The following is a 6000-nucleotide window of genomic DNA, read 5'->3' as shown; positions in this document are numbered from 1 at the left end:
AAGTCAGAAAAGTAGAAATGTCATATGACTCCTCCAATTAAAATAAAGTAATAAATTAATAAAAAATAAAAAAGAAATATGTGACACCCCTTATATGTGGAATGGAAAAAGAAATGATACACATGAACTTACAAAACAGAATCAGAACCACAAACTTAGAAAATAAACTTATAGTTGCCTGGGAGAAGTATGGGAAGAAGGATATTTAGGGAGTTTGAAATGGACATGTACACACTGATCTAACATCTCAAAAAGGAAGAAATATTCTTCAGAAATTTCCATTTTTGTGGTTACAAGTCTAAATTCTTCATCTGAAAGAAGAAAGGAGATTAAATTGATTCAACAGGACATATAAAATCAGACAGAACCCAAGCTCTATAGCCCACAATGAGATGTTCTACTCCGACTGCTTGTCTAGAGCTTGGCACATAGTTGGTGCTTAATAAGCAATTGTGAAGAACATCAGGGTCTTATTTTATTAAGCACCTATTAGTTGAATCTGTATTGGTCATTATTTCCTTCCCCTATTTTACTCATCCCTAGGTACTTCTTGACTTGCCGCTGAAACTACACTTCCCTTTCAGTTCAGTTCAGTTCAGTTGCTCAGTCGTGTCCAACTATTTGTAACCCCATGAACTGCAGCACACCAGGCCTCCCTGTCCATCACCAACTCCCAGAGTCCACCCAAACCTATATCCATTGTGTCAGTGATGCCATCCAACCATCTCATCCTCTGTCATCCCTTTCTACTCCAGCCCTCAGTCTTTCCCAGAATCAGGGTCTTTTCAAATAAGTCAGCTCTTCGCATCAGGTGGCCAAAGTATTGGAGTTTCAGCTTCAACATCAGACCCTCCAATGAACACCCAGGACTGATCTCCTTTAGGATGGACTGGTTGGATCTCGTTGCAGTCCAAGGGACTCTCAAGAGTCTTCTCCAACACCACAGTTCAAAAGCATCAATTCTTTGGCACTCAGCTTTCTTTATAGTCCAACTCTCACATCCCTACATGGCCACTGGAAAAACCATAGCCTTGACTAGATGGACCTTTGTTGGCAAAGTAATGTCTCTGCTATTTAATATGGTGTCTAGTTTGGTCATAGCTTTTCTTCCAAGGAGTAAGCGTCTTTTAATTTCATGGCTGCAATCACCATCCGCAGTGATTTTGGAGCCCAGAAAAATAAAGTCAGCCACTGTTTCCACTGTTTCCCCATCTGTTTGCCATGAAGTGATGGGACCAGATGCCATGATCTTCGTTTTCTGAATGTTGAACTTTAAGCCAACTTTTTCACTCTCCTCTTTCGCTTTCATCAAGAGGCTCTTTAGTTCTTCTTCACTTTCTGCCATAAGGGTGGTGTCATCTTCATATCTGAGGTTATTGATGTTTCTCCCAGCAATATTGATTCCAGCTTATGCTTCATCCAGCCCAGGTTTCTCATGATGTACTCTGCATATAAGTTAATTAAGCAGGGTGACAATATATAGCCTTGACGTACTCCTTTCCCAATTTGGAACCAGTCTGTTGTTCCATGTCCAGTTCTAACTGTTGCTTCCTGACCTGCAAAGAGATTTCTCAAGAGGCAGGTCAGGTGGTCTGGTATTCCCATCTCTTTCAGAATTTTCCACAGTTTATTATGATCCACACAGTCAAAGGCCTTGGCATAGTCAATAAAGCAGAAATAGATGTTTTTCTGGAACTCTCTTGCTTTTTTGATGATCCAGTGGATGTTGGCAATTTGATCTCTGGTTCCTCTGCCTTTTCTAAAACCAGCTTGAACATCTGGAAGTTCATGGCTCACATACTGCTGAAACCTGGCTTGGAAAATTTTGAGCATTACTTTACTAGCATGTGAGATGAGTGCAATTGTGCACTCAATTCTTTGTCATTGCCTTTCTTTGGGATTGGAATGAAAACTGGCATTTTCCAGTCCTGTGGCCACTGCTGAGTTTTCCAAATTTGCTGATATATTGAGTGAAGCACTTGAACAGCATCATCGTTTAGGATTTGAAATAGCTCAACTGGAATTCCATCACCTCCACTAGCTTGGTTCATAGTGATGCTTCCTAAGGCCCACTTGACTTCACATTCCAGGATGTCTGGCTCTAGGTTGGTGATCACACCATTGTGATTATCTGGGTCGTGAAGTTTTTTTTTTTTTTTTTGTACAGTTCTTCTGTGTATTGTTGCCACCTCTTCTTAATATCTTCTGCTTCTGTTAGGTCCATATCACTTCTGTCCTTTATTGAGCCCATCTTGCATGAAATGTTCCCTTGGTATCTCTAATTTTCTTGAAGAGATCTCTAGACTTTCCCATTCTATTGTTTTCTTCTATTTCTTTGCATTGATCACTGACGACGGCTTTCGTATCTCTTCTTGCTATTCTTTGGAACTCTGCATTCAAATGGTTGTATCTTATCTTTTATCCTTTGCTTTTGGCTTCTCTTCTTTTCACAGCTATTTGTAAGGCCTCCTCAGACAGCCATTTTGCTTTTTTGCATTTCTTTTTCTTGAGGATGATCTTGATCCTTGTCTCCTGTACAATGTCACAAACCTCTGTCCATAGTTCATCAGGCATTCTGTCTATCAGATCTAGTCCCTTAAATTTATTTGTCACTTCCACTGTATAATAATAAGAGATTTGATTTAGGTCATACCTGTATGGTCTAGTGGTTTTCCAGTGATAAAATGTGGCCCACTGGAGAAGGGAGTGGCAAACCACTTCAGTATTCTTGGCTTTAGAACCCCACGAACAGTATGAAAAGGCAAAAAAATAGGATACAGTGAACTCCCCAGGTTGGTAGTTGCTCAATATGCTAGTGGAGATCAGTGGAGAAATAACTCCAGAAATAATGAAGGGACGGAGCCAAAGCAAAAACAACACCCAGTTGTGGATGTGATAGAAGGAAGCTCAGATTCTGTAAAGAGCAGTATCCTGTAGGAACCTGGAATGTTATTAGGTCCATGAATCAAGGCAAATTGGAAGTGGTCAAACAGGAGATGGCAAGAAGGAACATCGACATTCTAGGATTCAGCGAACTAAAATGGACTGGAATGGGTGAATTTAACTCAGATGACCATTATATCTACTACTGTGGGCAGGAATCCCTTAGAAGAAATACAGTAGCCAACATAGTCAACAAAAGAGTCGGAAATGCAGTACTTGGATGCAATCTCAAAAACGACAGAATGATCTCTGTTCAGTTCCAAGGCAAACCATTTAATATCATGGTAATCCAAGTCTATGCCCTGACCAGTAATGCTGAAGAAGCTGAAGTTGAATGGTGCTATGAAGACCTACAAGACCTTCTAGACCTAACACCCAAAAAAGATGCCCTTTTCATTATAGGGGACTGAGATGCAAAAGTAGGAAGTCAAAAAGTACCTGAAGTAACAAGCAAATTTGTCCTTGGAGTACAGAATGAAGCAGGGGAAAGGCTAATAGAGTTTTACAAAAAGAACACACTGATCTTAGCAAACATCCTCTTCCAACAGCACAAGAGAAGACTCTACACATGGATATCACCAGATGGCCAACACTGAAATCAAATTGATTGTATTGTTTGCAGCTAAAGACAGAGAAACTCTATACAGTCAGCAAAAACAAGACCAGGAGCTCACTGTGGCTCAAAATGAAATCCTTATTGCAAAATCAGACTTAAACTGAAGAAAGTGGGGAAAACCACTAGACCATTCAGATATGACCTAAATCAAATCCAGTAGGATCAGAATGCTAAGCACTCTGTACAAAGACATGTTTATTGCTAGTTTGTGTATATATACATGCCCCTCTGTTTGTATTGCTTTTCTTGGCTTGCTTTTCTTCTTGCCTACTTATTGAAAATGTATGTGTGTGAGGATATGTATCTGGGAGAAACTAGTGTAACATGTTCTGAAACAATACTTTTTTCCAACCTCTTCATGCTACCTTCAAAGGCCTTTTTTTCCCCCATGAATTCCTAGTGCATTCACAGTAACACTGATTTTGACAGTTTCATATTCTCGAAGATATTTATTCTGAGCTGTTCAGATCTGCAATGAAAGCTCTCTAGCACTCCTGCACAGCTGTGATTTTTCGCTGGATCCTGCTATTTTGATTTCATGTTTCTTTCTCCGGTAGTTTCCTAAGAAAAGTATGAATAGGAGAGCAATTACTTTGAGACCATGCATGTCTTAAAATGTTGGTATTCTATACCAAAACGTAATTAATAATTTTGTATAGTATAAAACTTCCAAGTTGGAAACAATTTTCCCACAAATTTTTGAATGTATTACTCTTTTATCTTCTAGGTTCTGTTATTGCTGTTCAAGTCCAAAGCCAATTTGGTTACAGGTCTGTCATTCATGTTCTTTTCAAACCTACATCTCATTGTGTCTCCTGCATCGGCAGGCGGGTTCTTTATCACTGATGTCACCAGGGAAGCCCACAGATTATGGTATCCCTTGGTAAATGCTCGCTAGATGCTTGGAGAGAATGTTTATTCTGTTACTTGGGGATGGAGTGCTTAATAATTGCGGCTTAAATATTATTGTTTGAGGTGCTTCAAATCCACAGGAATAGGGAAGATGCCTGGGGCTGCTTTGAGTGATCAGCTCTGGTTGTTCCTGGCTTAATTCCAGGATACATCCCTCGGTTCCCCCTTTCCTCCTGACAGCTCTTTACTACACAAGTCTACCTCACTTCAACATGGCGGCCCACAGGCCTGAGTGACTAAATGGGCGCCGCCATATTGATCGAATTTAAATCATTTAGAGAAGGGCAGAGTTCAGCAGAGCGCCATGTTGAATACTGGCAAATTTCCGCAGAGAAGCCACTGTTGAGCATGGGCATATAGAGGCGGAGCCTAAGAAATTCCACAAGGGCAAGGAGGGAATCCAGAAAAAGGAAGTAGGTGGAGTTGTATTTCCTGTGACTGTGTGTGTGTGTGTGTGTGTGTGTGTGTGTGTGTGTGTGTGTGTGCGTGCGTGCGTGCGTGTGTGCGCGCGCTCAGTCGCTCAGTCGTGTCCGATTCTTTGCGACCCCATGGATTGTAGCCCTCCAGGCTCCTCTGTCCATGGAATTTTCTGGAGCGGGTTGCCATTTCCTTCTCTAGGGGATCTTTGCCACCCAGGGATCCAACCAATGCCACTTGCACCTTCTGCATTGGCAAGCAGATTCTTTACCACTGCGACATCTAAATGACCACTGTCTGGAAAGAGCATGGGTGAGGGGCTGGTGAGTGCAGGGAGCATTGGGGTGGGGATTTAGTGAAGAGGTGTCGCTGCTGTCCGTGATGAACAATGGAGTCAGAGATGGAGGCCGCCAGTGGATGGAATAATAGGGGTCGGTGTGGTCTTGATGGTGGCTTCCGGCGGGATTGGTGGGGTCTGGAATGGTGAATCCCTGGAGACATGGGGTGGGAGTCATAGTGGATGGTAGAACTCCAGGCGGAGTGATGGGATCTGTGGGATCTTTGTTGTTGGATCGGTGGGCAGGTTCCTGGATTCTGTGGGGGTGGGTAACTGTGGGGCCTGAGAAATGAAGGATCTGAAGGGGAGAGATGGTAGATGGTCATTAATATCCTCTCTTTTTTCTGCTCACTAGGTTGTTTCTATTTCTGATTTTTAAAAAATTATTGTTGGAAATAATAAATAATCATAATAGGAGTAGAAAAGAGTTTTGTTAGTATTATTTGAGCCAAACTGAGGACTGTAGCCCAGGAGACAGCTAGGAGGCTCTGAGGAATTGCTGGGTTGGAGTATGGTTTTCACCTTAGCCTTATAAACTTACCAGAACAAAGATCATATATCAAACACGACAGGGATACATTCCTTCGACGTTTTAAAGCAGCTAGATTTAATACATATACAGTGAGACTAAAGGACCATGATTCCTGTTAAGGGGATGCTATAAGAAGGGAGTTACTTATTCTTATCTTCCAAACACCTTAATGGTTAAAGCAGATGTGCTGTGTATGTTCACACAAAGTTCAGTCTGAACCATGTGTAAGCTAAAACGACTTCT

The 6000-nt window shown here is 41.6% G+C and overlaps 1 protein-coding gene across 1 annotated transcript in view; it reads left to right on the top strand.

Annotated features, from left to right (window-relative positions):
* The first annotated feature begins 5187 nt into the window (after positions 1–5187).
* Positions 5188–6000, top strand: part of ZNF484 (zinc finger protein 484) — a 65336-nt gene continuing 64523 nt past the window's right edge. The window contains exon 1 of the mRNA XM_052644547.1: positions 5188–5211. The gene's annotated coding sequence lies outside the window, so the exon portion shown is untranslated. The remainder of the gene's footprint in view (positions 5212–6000) is intronic.

The sequence above is a fragment of the Budorcas taxicolor genome, chromosome 8 (genome assembly GCF_023091745.1).
Source record: "Budorcas taxicolor isolate Tak-1 chromosome 8, Takin1.1, whole genome shotgun sequence".
NCBI lineage: Eukaryota > Metazoa > Chordata > Mammalia > Artiodactyla > Bovidae > Budorcas > Budorcas taxicolor.
This window is presented reverse-complemented; position numbering and strand designations above follow the sequence as displayed.